This window comes from Telmatherina bonti (genome assembly GCF_933228915.1).
Source record: "Telmatherina bonti genome assembly, chromosome: 1".
NCBI lineage: Eukaryota > Metazoa > Chordata > Actinopteri > Atheriniformes > Telmatherinidae > Telmatherina > Telmatherina bonti.
The window spans coordinates 17696059-17710897 of record NC_136619.1 but is presented as its reverse complement, the minus strand read 5'-3'; positions in this window follow the sequence as shown (position 1 = coordinate 17710897).

The following is a 14839-nucleotide window of genomic DNA, read 5'->3' as shown; positions in this document are numbered from 1 at the left end:
ACTAAATCTAACTCACAGAGGAAGGCAGATGCTTGTAAACACACCTGAGCACAGATGGACTACAGAGAAGATGAGGATGTTTGAAGGTACAAACAGGATAGAGGGTGAAAATTTGTGGAGCAGCAGAACAGGTGAGAAGTGTCAGAGGAGGAAAATGGAAAGTGGAGTTCCCTGTTAAAGGTATAATAGAGGATCTGTTGACTTACATAATTATAAGTTGAAAAGAAGATGACAAAATAGAAAGGAAGGGCAGCAAGAGGTGAAATGAAAGGCTGTGGTAAGGGCAGGGAGGAGTGTGGTCAGGAGGAGATAAAGCAAAGACTCCGTTATCCATCTGTCCCAGGGTTAGAGTTTGACCAACCAAGGGGGTCAGGGGTGAAGGGTCAGTGAACTCATGGCCTGGGGGTCCATGGTCAGTGCAGACGCAGATACACACAGGACAGACGAGGATAATGTAAATAAAAAATGTGGATGGTTTCCACATGAGACCATTAAGCATCTTGTTTTACAAATGAATGTCAGAGTCTAAACTCATGTGCAGAAATCTCTAAGACAGTTAAACAGTTAAAGTATCCGGGGTTAACAATGAAGACAGAAAACATGTAAAACTTTTCAAAGGTATTAAACACAAGTTTCCTGTTTTTCTGAATTTCACAGCCATATAATCTTACCACAGCATGGAGTCAGTGATTTATCTGTTTTCTTATTCACTGTATGTACTTCTGCTTCTGAATGTGACTTATCATCTTGCACTTCTGTGACTTGTAACAACACATTTTGCTCTAGCAGTAAATATCTTACAACCCGTTTTCTGTATCAACTTATTATAACTGAGATTATTTTAAGATTCACCTCACAAATGTCAACCCATGGACATAAATTCTTATTTCAAGTATTTATTTAAATTTGATTTATTAAAAAAAAAAAAAAAAAAAGAACATTTTCTCAACAAAGATAGGTAATTTCGAAAACAGTCTTTTTAAAACAAACAAGTCTAAATGAACAGGAAAGGGTTTAAACTTTAATGATCCTCAAACAGGTGCTTTTATCTTTATCCACTAACAGCATGTACAACATGAGGTTCTGCCTGTTAGGTGACTTGTTTAGGCCCCCTATTTTCACAGAGTTGGGGGGGTGTTGGGATTAGCAGGGAAAGTGGCAGGGATATGGACAATGATCGCTGCATCTAAAAGAGGATTACGCAGGTTCCCCGCGTCATCATGTACCTGCCATTATGGGATTATGGGGTCCACTTCCAGCTTCTCCATTCAACACTGCAGCAGAGCCCACAGAATACCATCACTTCCATTTAGGATCAAGGCTTTAACAAGCCAAGGGATGAGGGTGGTCCATAGGTCAACAAATACAGTGGAGTACTAGAGTTGTCTGTTGGGGTTTATTGCATGTTTGGACCAACAGTTTAATCCAAGATAAGATTTAATGCACCTGTGGAAGAGTTTGGATAAACATTCTCCGTTGGCATGTTTGTTGGTGAACAACTTATAGATAGATGCAACACTAATGATACTAACATGGACACACATAGAAAGAGAGATGTTTGCATTTACAAAAAAAAACCCCCCAAAAAAAAAAAAAAAAAAACCACCTGGACATGTCCAATGAGACACATGCTTTTGATACAGACACACATAAACAATGAAGGAATGTGAGACTGAATGGAGCTGCAAGTACTCTCCACACAGAAAATTCTCCACCATCTTTGCAATCGTGAATACTGATTTGGCACAGTCTCTCATGGTATCTATTGTTCATTAGTCATTGTTATCCAGCTTTGATGTAGCTGTAATGGGCTTTAGATGTGTGGACCGGCTCCATAAAGACCCCTGTTTAGTAACAGACACAGTTTAAATGCTCTTAATGTGCCGCTGAGGTGTGGGGAGGGGCCAAAAGCAGTAAATCACAGAGGGATGAGGTGTAGAAAGGAGTGATTGGACAGAAGAGGACAGGAGAGAGAAAAGGAGAGGAGGGAGGAGAGGAGTTTCAGGGGTGAGGGAGTGGAATCTGTGTGTATGAATTTTGACGAGGCAGAGAGCCTCCCTCCGAAACTGTAGATGTGTTTACACAGCAGAAGTTCCCACAGCCACACACACACACACACGCACGCACACCCACACACACACACACAAATTCGCACACAAACTCATGCACACAGAGAAGTTCAACTCTCCATCTTGTAAAGGTGCTACTGTTTCTTCTGCATGCCTACATTGAATTCAGCAATGAGCTCAGCATGGGGGTTAAGCTAATGTGTATGTGTGTGTTTGCAACTGTGTGTGTGTGTGTGTGTGAAACCTGTTCTTTTCTCAGTGGAGATAAAGCAAACAGACAGAGGCAACTATCAGCCTCTCCATTGTATTCATCCGATCCCTAATCTCCAATGGTTAAATCATTATCCATCCACCACCTTTGCAAAGGGCCAGGCAAACACTACTGGGCTGTCTCGAAGCATCACCATCCCTTAATATTTTACTTACGCACACACAAACACACACACACACACACACACACACACACACACACACACACACACACACACACACACAGACACACACACACACACACACACACACACAGGCACATACAGTACAGCTGAGGTCAGTAATTTGTTATTTTCTCCCTCCAATGTAAAAAAAAAAAAGGAAAAACAACTTAAAATAAAATACTTTACTTAAGATGAAGATGATTTTGGACTTATTCTACAGTGCAGAGTTTTGACTTTGAGGCCTACAAGAAGGAATGATTTCCTGTTGCCTTTGCTTCTGCGGCGTGGTGGAATCTGCTGCTGAACATGCGTCTTAGGTTGTGCATGTTTTGGAGTGAGTGTGAAGTTGTCCGGGATAGTCCTTAACATTGTCATGTTGGGCTGAACTAGAGTCTCTAAAACAGCTTTTAAAGAGTTCGTCTTCAACCTGCAGGATTCAGTATCATGCAAATATAATTTAACAGGTGGACTAGGAAAGCTTAAATCTGACCCATCAACCTGTAAAAGTTCAGACTATAAGAGGCGCATTTCCATCATGCTGCTTTGAAGGACAGATCTTAATCCTCTAATGCCTGACCCAACAAATAATGATAATAAAAATAAATTAAAATAAATATAACATATATATATTATTATACATATTATAATATATAATATATATAATATAATTACTTTTTAATATGGATCTTTATTTGACCCTTGAAAAAAAAATACATGGACTTTTTTTTTTTTTTACAGTGTAAGGTCAGAGTCATTGAAGTGCAAAAGAAATCCACCAGGGGGAAGAAGACAAGACCAAATTTTATCCAAGTTGGTTTTGAACAAAGTTTTTACCATAAAGTGATGCAATATGTCTCAGAAACAACATGTATAAAATTTATAAGACATTAGGCATTAACAGGATGGCATTATGATTTGTATCTAAGGGTATGAACAAATGACTATGACCATTTTAACTCAAGGACTGATTAAAACACACTGCAAAGGTCACATCCACCTGCCAGCTGGTATGAATCACCTACACCTGCACAACAGAGAATAAACCTCAATCTCTGAAGAGTGTTGTAGTCTACTTATTTAATTCAGCCAGGTGGGCTGCCTGGAAGACAGTGTTGATAAGGGAATGTAAACATCAAAATTTGCTTGATGTCTCACCACTCACAATGGATTTTTGTATGTTTTATAAGCACAGGACAACTGAGGCCATTTTTATGTTTTGCAGAACTGACATTGGTGATGGTTAGCATGTTGGCCGAGGAAGAACATAAGAAGAATTGGATGCAAAAACAAGGTAAAGCTAAGTGGCTGAAATAATTGATTTTCCAGCTGCATGGTGGTGTGGTGGTTAGCGTTGCAGCCTTGCAGCAAGGCGGTCACTGCTTCGAGCCAGCTGAGGCGTCAAGCCTCGGCCGGGGAGGAGATTAAACAGTTGCCTTTCTGTGTGGAGTTCTCCTTTTGGATGCACGGGTTCTCTCTGGTAACCATGTCCAAAGACATGCAATTTTTGGTTAATTTTGACAATAACACAAGTAATTTTTACTCCCAATTATCACATAAATGTATGTTTTGTCCACATGTATATTTGCACTTGTTTATAAACAAAGAACAAGAATCGTTGCCATCTCCAGGTCTGAGGGGCCTCCATCACCCCCAGCAGGATACTCAGGCAAATCTAATTGCAGGTAAATGTACAGTGCTGCTCTCTGTGGCTCCTGTGGAAAAGATGGGAGGAGAGGCCCAGCGACATGGTTAGTATTGGTCGGGATGACTGATTGGCCCTACTCTAACTACATTAGACTGTGGAGATGTGGCTGCCCCCCCTCCCACTCACCACTGCTTCTCCATTCCTCTCAGACCCTCTACTCTGTTGTAGATGACAAAGGTACCTGTGGGGCTACCACACTGGGACACTGGTTGTGACCTGTCCCAGCCACAGATCCTAGTGTATCTACCTCCAATAAAGTAGTCCATGTCTGATTGGAGCATATTAGCGGGCTGCTGGACTGCAGGGAGTTCAGGCCCAGTGGAGGGATCTGCCATCTAAGATCTGATCAGGGGTTATTAGCAGTAAAGAGCCACTGTGGATGAGGGGAGGAGACACATCATTTACAGGGTCAGAGGATGGTCGCATAGAGCTGGCTGTGATGGTCACACACATAAAAAAAAAAGCACACACCAAACTACACACACTGGACAGTAAAGGGCGGCTCATTACTCAGTGAGAGCTCAGGTTTCTAGCGTAGACCTCTCCATTAGACCCCCAGTTAGGGAGAAATGAATGGCTGTAGCTTCTCTGCACTCATAAACCATCCAACCATCCACAGGAGGAGAAAATGAGATACAACTTAAAGGAGGGAGGGGATCTTAGAGATAGTGTGAGTGTGTGCATGTGTGTGAGGGGGTCCTTAGGGTCTTTGAGATGGAAATGCCCAGCTGGCTGGCCGTCTGCTGCCTGACCCTTGAGCACAAGGTCAAAAGCCAGGGCCCCCCCAACCAATCGGCTACTGACCAGCACACACACACATACAGTGTATACACGTGATATCTACACTTGTTCAGTGTGTTTGTGTGCATTTATGTGTGTTTTCAGAGAGAGAGAGAGAGAGAGAGAGAGAGAGAGAGAGAGAGAGAGCATGCACTCTGCCGTGTGTGTGTAATTGATCATTTAATCTAGCTGACATCATAATCCCCGACGCGTGTTTAACTAACTGGCTGCCCAGTGGAGGAGCAGAAGGGCTGAGTAATTATCTCATCTGGATACATTAATAACGAAGCGTCGCTCACCGTTACCCCGGCTCCATCGGTCCTGAATCAATCACAGTAAGCAGTCGAGTCGGTTTGCATGTGCGAGAGAGCAAAAGCGAGAAAGCCTGCATGCGCTTTTGCATCTGTACTGATGTGTGTTAGCATGTGTGTTTCAAGAGGTGAATCAATAGGTTGCACCTCAGATTGTCGGCCATCACACAGACCAACCTGCAGCGAGGAGCGAGCTAAAATGGAGACCGGTCCATGTGTGTGTTGTCGCATGCGCGTCTACAGAATGGATTTGTGAGAGCACCAAAACACAGAGAGAAAATTAACCACAAATCAACAACACCGGAGGTGAAACAATCAATAAATCCAAACAAGAGCTGTGAATATGAGAAGGACATGCGGTGCGCATCAAGAAGCAACATATCGTTTTATTTTAAACTGAAGTGCACATTCACAGTCAGTTGTTCAAACAACAGCAAGCCACACAAATGTCAATCAAATTAAATGGCAGCTGAAAGAAAAAGAAGTGGACGTAGACATGTGTCCTTGTGTATGTGTGTGCATGTGTGTGTGTGTGTGTGTGTGTGCATGAAGGTCTTAGGAAAATTATTGCTATTGATTTAAGGCGGAGAAACGTGGAAATGTTACCAGATGGGACATTTAGCTTTGAGTGGCCTTAGATAGGCGAGTCATCCTCAAGACTGAGAGATGCAGCGAATTCACATCAAAACACCACAAGCTTGGAGATGTCTTCCAGGATGAAGCCATTAATATTGTGTTGCTCATTTATTAAAGTTTGAAACTATACATTTGCATGTGTTACTGTGAATATATGTTTAACAATATGTCTTTTTATAATGAAGAATGAGAAACTTTACCAACAAGAGATTTGAATTAACATTGTGGGGAAGTACTATAGTTCACTTTCAGACCATGTTACAGTCGTTTGCTTTCTACAGTAAATTAATTGAAGATTTTTACCTGTGGAAAAGTGGTTCTTCTTTTTAAACTCTCATTCTCTTTTGTAAAACTGTATTTTTTTTTAGAAACATTTAGGAAATACATTGAAATTAAAATATTAATTTAATTAGTATTCTCAGGAGAAATGAAGGAGATGATGAACTGACTGACTATTTCACGCATGCTTGGGAATTTGGTTTTGATGTTTTCATTTAACTTCAACTTTTAGCAGAGCTTCAAAAGCGCTTTTTGCAGGACTCTACTGGTGCACCTAACTTTTTTTATTAGATATACAAATTTGAAGTGTACCCAAGTTTTGCTGTAGTGCCTCTGCCCCACAGAAATATAAATTACAATAAAAAGTGCCATTAATGGCCCTGATTTGGAAGCATTTTTTTTTTTTTGCACAGATGCAGTGCATTACCATGGTAATGACAAATGGCTCTGAGTGTGATGTAACTTTCAATGCTTTGCCAAGGTAACACTTTGACATCCTTTCAAGGACATGGAAATTGAATAGTCTAATGTCAAATCATACAAGTTAGAGCTTTTGGAGCCTCTAATGGGGAAATGCGTTAAAAGGCATCTATCATTTGTTTAATTTGACCTGTTTCTCATATGTGCTTTTTATGGAGAGCAGTCTCTTCAGGCCACACATTCAAAATTACAAACTCAAGTCCAGAACCAGTTCTTGCTTACCTTGATATTCCTCTATGATTGTCACTTCAGGCAAAATTTTTATGCGCAGACTTAGACTGCAGACCCCTGGTTAGATGTAAACTACATGTAAACAAGTGCTGATATTTTGATATGAACACTGTATTTTATGTGTCCTGCTTACGTAGGAAGTATAGACTAAGATATTTGATCTCTGAACAATGAATAAGGTATCCATACAGAAGACACAACACTGTAGACACCTGGATTTTGCAATAGAAAATTACTTTCAAAAGAATAATTGTAAATTTGAGATAAAGTTTGTCGCAGTGGAGATTTTGAGTTTATATAATCATACAACTGTAAGACATTTGCAGAAAAAAAAATCCTAGAAATAAACACAATATAGTAGTTTTGCTGTATCATAACCAAACTACTGAAATATGTTTTCAAGCACTTTGGCTATGAGGTCACAAGTTCATTCAGCCTTCTGCCATCATCATCAAGTCCTAAACATTTTCCCAGGAGGGCACCTGATGGTGGAGGCATAAGCTTCCACTCCTGCCAGTATAACCTCTGCAGGGTGAGTTATGTTTTTAGAGCAGATTGTCCCTCTATCTGTCTGCTCTCAGTGACCACTGATCGCCATCCGTCTGTTCTGGTTCAGGTTAGGAGCCCCTCACTAGAGCTGTTCAGATTACACAGCTCAATAAAGACAAACTCAGCATGCTGCAGTAGGCACACACACACACTCGCACACACTAACAAATACACAGAGTTGTGTTTCTAGGAGGCTTACTCTGACCATAACCAAAACTATTACTTGGCTACATATAACCTTATATAAAGCTGTAACTGAAAAATTGAATGATTTATGTTATGGAAACATATTCATTTTTTCTTTTTTCATTTAAACCCGCTTCCTTAAAGTAATGCAAGTCTCTGCAATGTGACACACACTCATATAGACACACAGCACCATCACAGCAAACTATATATGAAGACATACGTGCCTGCACACAGACATTCATTTCATTTAAGTGAAAGTAAACACATCTGGAAAATGTGCACACAGACACACACACACGAAGAAAGCCTGGCAGTCTGGTGTTCTTCAAGTTAATTTGACGTTGAATCGATTTGATCCCTCGTCATCTCAATAATGATAGAAAAGATGCTAAATGCAATAGAAAGTCTGAAATCTAATATTTTTGGGGTCAAATCGTTTAATGAAGAGCAATTTGACTCTGGACTTTCATCGTTCCTATTGCATGCTATCTGTTAGGATGTTGTTTTTCCAGAGGTTTTATTACTTTTTTTTTTTTTTATAGAACAATAGTGATACTTTCTGCAATCTAAGTGGAAGAATTTGAAAAAGCCATTGCAATTATATTCAATTGTACTATGTTTGTTATATACAAGACTAATACTAGCTAACTAACAAATCCACACCAGAAGCTTTTTTCATTTTATGAAGAAGAAAATCTGACTGCAGTCACAAATTTCTGTTAACTTTTCAGTTGTTTCTGTGCTTGGAAAGCATAATAAATGGTTATGACAAGGATATATTGAGTTAAAACACAACATTAATATTAAAGAAAATGAAGATTGGATCACAAGGTTTTAATGCAAACTATTATTGATACAGAAATATAGACTGAAGGGAATCGTAGCTGTTAAGCTGTGCTAAAGGACGCAAAAAACATACAAATGCTTTAGAACTAAATATGACAAACACACTAAAAGTATATGGATCTGTTTTTTTTTATTTTTATTTTTTTATTTATATATTTTTTTTATTATTATAAAAAAATATTATTTATATATATATTTTTTATTATTAGAAATAGCCTTTTAGCTGACATCCATTCCTGAAGGGGCTGATGATAACAGTGTTTGTGTGTTTCAACTGCAGCTTAGTGAAAAGGCAGCTTTGAGTTGTTTATTTTCACAATCATGTGCAGCAATCATACCTTAACCTTATATCTGAGTGGTACCTTACACGTGTATGTGTGTGTGTATTTCTGTTGAGAATGTGTGTGTGTGATTACCCATGCTGTTATCAGCAGCAAGCCACCATTCACTTCAACTGAAATGAAAGGTTTTCCTCTGTCACAAAGCAGTTTCTTTGTTTCCATGGTGCTATGATTCTGTCAAAATCCCAGAGAGAGAGGGGGGGAAAAAAAAAATCAATGTCCCCCCCATCAACAGCAGCAGTCTCAGCCTAGCAGGCCGCCGCCATACACGTGCACACGCCAACACATCCATGCATGACCAGTGGGAGACACAAAAACAGAAAAATAAGTTGCTCTTGTGACTTTACTATGCTTATTTGATTTTTTTCTTCCCCTGATGGAGGTGGACAACTGTTCAGTATATGTTGGATATTTTGGATAATTGCAGAAGAATGCTGTAAAGGGTAACGCCCCTGAGAGGGCGAAATGACAGCACTTTCTGTCTTTCTACAGCCGTAACCAGTGGATTTGGCGCATATTGACGTTAGTCACAGTCGTTGTTTACAGTGTGTGAGACGATTAAGAGAGTGATTTATTCTCATCCCACAGCAGGTCTTTCCAGAAACAGGTGAGAATGTACCGAAAGAAATGAAGAGCTACAGTGTAATGAATGGTTGCTGCAGAGTATTCCCGTGTGCTCTGACTAAAGCGGATTCAGCCTTGACATAAAAATTTTCTTTGGTAAATTAAAAGATATGATTTGCTAGGAATTATTGCAGTAACTGCTGCTTTTGTAAAGTAGTTGTGAGAGAATAAAAACCACGTGTGAAGGTTTACACTTGAGGGTGTTTACATTTGTATTAAAATAAATTGCCAGATGCTTCTTCAGCATGAAGATGACCCAACATCCAACCTGCAAGACGACCTGCTAGAGAAGCTACAGAACAGCGTTCAAGGTATCTGCTTTACCTAATCCTTGTTGGGATACATGCGCTCCGAGCCAGGGAGTGCAAGTATCTGAAAGAATGGCAATGTGTGCTTCATAGTTTTAAAAGAAATTTGTAATGGCCATTTTACTTTCTAGGAGCCTGTTGGATTTAGCATCCTATAAATTAAAGCTGTTAAATTATCTGTTTGAATAGAAGAAGAAATTTGACCCTGTAGAGAAAAATACTATCTCTGGGTAGGCTTGATTTTTCCTCCTGTCGTGTTAGACTGAATGCTAACCAGTTTGCTTTTCCCCTTCCCAAGCTCTGTGTTGCATTTTCAGTCTAAACTGTATCTGGATTTAAGACATTTGAAGTCCTCCACCACCTGCATCCCCAGTTCCTCATGAAATCCACAAGCATTTGTTTTGTTTGTATGTGTTTAACCTGAGATGATTGTTTCTGCACCATCACACAAACTGAATGTCCACTTCTTAGTACTCATCTTCTTGTCCATCACTGATATGCTTAAAAACTGCAGAGTCATCAGAGTATTTCTGCTCAGAGTCTGTATTTTGAAAACCAAGAAGAAACGGTGACATTCCAAGATGAATTGTGCTAAAATCACTTGAGAAATCTGAGTGCTTCTGGTTTTGTTCAAACGAGAGTGGGATTCCTGAAACAGGTGGATGATGAGATCTTCAGCTCCAGCTGTATCCATTCCTTACAGATGTTCACTTGCTAACTGAGGTGAGTCAATAACAGTCTCTCCAGGACGAGATGAGAGATGTTAGACAGACTAGTCGGGTCATTTAGAGTTGATAGATGACCCTTTAAAAATGTGCACCAGAAAAAGCACAAGAACTTTTTCCTCACTCAGATAGAAGGCCAATTCATTCTCACTTATATTCAAAAGTTGTCATACGTTGCAACCCTCATACTTCTATGCATCTTTTATGTTTCCTTGGCCGATTTAATTCCACAACCAGACACTCACAGCCTTTCTTCAAAAATTGTTGGGTCAAGTGATGGATCTACAAGGTCCCCAAATGAGCCAAATTATGCATAAACTAATCTACATATCTGTCCTCTGCATCAAGTATAAGCGGGCCTGTAGAGGTGCTGCAGGCTACTGTCTCCACTGTACTTCTTTCTACATAGTTGGAAGTGAAGAACTGAGGTTGTATGTAGAGCCTTGTAGTGATTTCTACCCATTATCACCTGCTTGTCCTGTTTTAACATTCTTATTATTCACACAGTAAGTCCAATATTTTTGTGCTTTTGCTTGTTTTATTCTAGCAAGTTCAATATGTTCTCAATAAAGAAGTGAGACTTGCCCTATTTGGGTGTTATATCAGAAAGCACTGTTCGAATGCTTCTCTCAATTTGATAATTATAATCTCTCATTGTGTTTAAATTAAGTACACACTGGAACAAAGTAAAATAAGCACGATTGTGCAAGGTTTGCATCAAATCTGATCTTAATGCTGTCCCTCTAGTCGTACCTACTCAGCTGGTTGCAAATTTCAATTTATACTGCTAGATGTCACCGTTTTCTGCCCACTTGACTTATTAAGTGGTAATAAAATATCAATTCTATTCTCCTGATTTTTTAAGTTGATCTAGGCTCATCTGTGATAAAAACTAAAAAGTTGTGAATTGCCACTACCTACAACACTCAACAGCAACACACATGCAGATTGCAGATAAACTCTTTGACTTGAAAGCAGAATAAAGTCTAAGACTTACATCATTTTTGTTCTTCTCTGTGCTTCTTTTGTTTTAGACTTCTTTTCCTTTCTTCTCCCTTTTGCCCCGTTACACCTATTGTTTCGCTTCAGTGACCACTTCCAGAGAACAAGATTTTGCGAGGTCGACATGGTTATTACATGTTTTGTCGAGAGACTGTGAGTTGTGGTGCAGAAGAAGGAGATGATGTGGTGCAGCTTGTATTTGTCATTACATCAGAAGTCTGAGCAGCGACAGTGTTTTGGCTGTGAGCAGCAGCTACTCTGCCTGGCTGTGGAAATATTGATTAGTTATGGCTGCATCTGCAGCTGAGTCTGACTGCAGGAACACTTCTTTGTTTAGCTTTGACCATTTATGTGAACATCAGCCATGGAAGTGTTGCTGAGTCACACGGGATGCTGCTTTAGGATAAATAGGTGTTCTTAGCACAGGCTTTTAGGAATATAGTCTCTTCATTACACGGCTTTCAGTCCCAAACCACCAAAGTAGGAAGTGTACATTAGCTGTAAAATAGATAGTATGGATGCATAGACCATGCCTGAGGGAGTGAGCCTGAGCATTTTTCTGTTCATCTTTGTGACTGAACCTACACTTAGAAATTCCAGTTCATACACTTATTTGACTGCTCTTTCCATCTCGACCCTATATGTTCATTACTTCTAATCACATCAAGCTGATGGATAAGTATGTGTTCGGTGGAGGTAAAAACATTTCTAGCTTTCACCACCCTGAGCAAATGTGTCTCCATGAACTTTCTATGCAATTATGCTGTCTCTGAAATGCGTGTCACAGGGTGACTGGATATGCAGTTTGCTGTAAATTTAAAGACACCCCGCAGCTTGACCTGTCTGCTATAGAGCAGTGAACTGTGGATGGGTCGTTGCTTTGCTTTCTCATGCACGTGCACATGAACATATACGCACCTGCTATTGTGTTGAGGTGAAAGGATCCACAGTCTTGTGAGTAGTTTCAGTGTTATCCAGAGACACGCAGATGATGATGCACCAAAAACAAAAAACAAAGAAGCAAACACACACAAAAAGTAAAAAAAAAAAAAGTCTACCAGTAAATTTGTTCAGATGGAATATCATCATCTTCATTTATTCATAAGGCAGTACCAAAGAAGATTCCTCTTTAACAAGAGAAGAACTTGTAATACTTTGATGTAAACTTTGCGTGCACTGTGCAGTGTAAAATATTGCCACCATGCATCTTTAGAAATCACACACATAAACGTTATCAACACTGACAAATGTTCACGTTTTTTTTTATGTTAAGCGTGACAACATTTTCTTCTTTTTGTTTGCTTTGTGGGTTAATCAATTCTTTAATCAGATGATACATCCTAAAAAATTAAGATAAAACACTCAAACTTGTGAAAATATAAATTTAACCCAGAGTTCAATACTTTCTTTTAAAAGTAAAACTTTAATGGCATGTATGCTGTGAAATATAAAGTAACATGACTATTTGCAACGCTATAACATGTTTGGTTGATAAAACATCTGTTTGACTGAATGCACGTTTTCTGTTTATGTCTTTGTTTTACATGAAGACCCTTCAAACATTTTACAAACTCATTTACCTTTTAAAAGAAATACATACAAGAAAGTCATTTTTACAGCTCTTTGAAGTATAAGCAATTAAAACGCTGGAGAAAAAAGGCTTCACATTCTCCATGTGGATTTTGTGGTTTGAGCACAGTTCATCCAGGACAAGTTTGCAGCAAAAGTTTATTACCATCCACATGTGAAGGGTGCATGGCTCTAGGGGAAACAGATCTCCACAAGACCAACAGACTGCTTTTGATTAATCCACTTTTCTTTGTCCATGAATATACTTCATCAGGAGATTTTAATGAGCTCTGGTTTTACATTAAATGTGTCTCTAGCCATAATGTCCACAAGCCAAAGGATGGGAAGTACTCAGTGTTGTTATATAGAAAAGCAAAATATTGCGTACTCAGCAAACTGTATACGGATACACACACAGACACATCTATCTATCTATCTATCTATCTATCTATCTATCTATCTATCTATCTATCTGTCTATCTGTCTATCTATCTATCTATCTATCTATCTATCTATCTATCTATATATCTATCTATCTATCTATCTATCTATCTATCTATCTATCTATCTATCTATCTATCTATCTATCTATCTATCTATCTATCTATCTATCTATCTATCTATCAAATCAAATCAAATCAAACTTTATTTCTTGAGCACTTTTCATGCCTCAGGCAACACAAAGTGCTTTACAGGATAAAATCAAGTCATAAGGATTAAAACAAACAGTGGATAAAAAGGCATTTAAAAATAATAGACACAAGCTCTTTCCACACACTCACACACACACCCAAGGACATAGAGCAAAGAACCCACCTACATTCCCCGAAAACATCATTCCCTGAATACTATCTATCTATCTTGTATATATATATATATATATATATATATATATATTTATATATATATATATATATATATATATATATATATATATATATATATATATATATATATATATATACAAAATAAAGCATATGAAGTCTTAAAGCAGACATGAAAACATTTCCAGTTTTACAATTATTCAGTTTTTCAAGTGTCGTTCAGACACATCAGCTGAATTAATACCAGGTGTCAAAAACAACACAAAACAATAAAAAAAAATCCTGCAGATAAAATTATTCATTTGTTGTTTGTTCTGGCTGGTGTTGGACAAATGTAATATGAAACTGGGGGTCTTGATCCTACACTTTCTCCAAATGTTTTCACATGTTATACAAATCTAATGTCTATTAACCAATTACATTTGGTTTTATGCACCGAAGAAACATGTGTATTTTCAAAACTTATTTTAACAAAAAATTGTTAAAAGTGTCTTCACTGAACATACCGAAGGTCCTTGATTTTATCTCCTTTTAATGAACAAATACTTTATTCTTGTGGCTTAGTGTTAGAAAAAGTTACAAAATTATTGTGTTTTTGAGAAAATTGTTGCAACTATTCAAATAGTTTTAACTGAACCAGCTGAAGAATGAGTTATAAATCATACTTTATTACATGTCATGTAGAACGCTGGCAGATTTCTGTGCTGCCCATTTGGTTTTTTCTTAGGTTGATCTGATTTATACATTCAGTGTTCATACTGAAAACCGGTCTCAGTTCACAAACAGCCTCAGGTTGTGGTGCCAGGGATGCTTGCTTTCAAACAGGACTTAAAAACAAAATGTTTGGGACCCAAAAAATTCTCTCCTCTCGAAAGACTACATAGACGAAAAGACCCTGTGAAGTGAAGTGTGTCTTTATCTCTGCTGCTGCTAATGC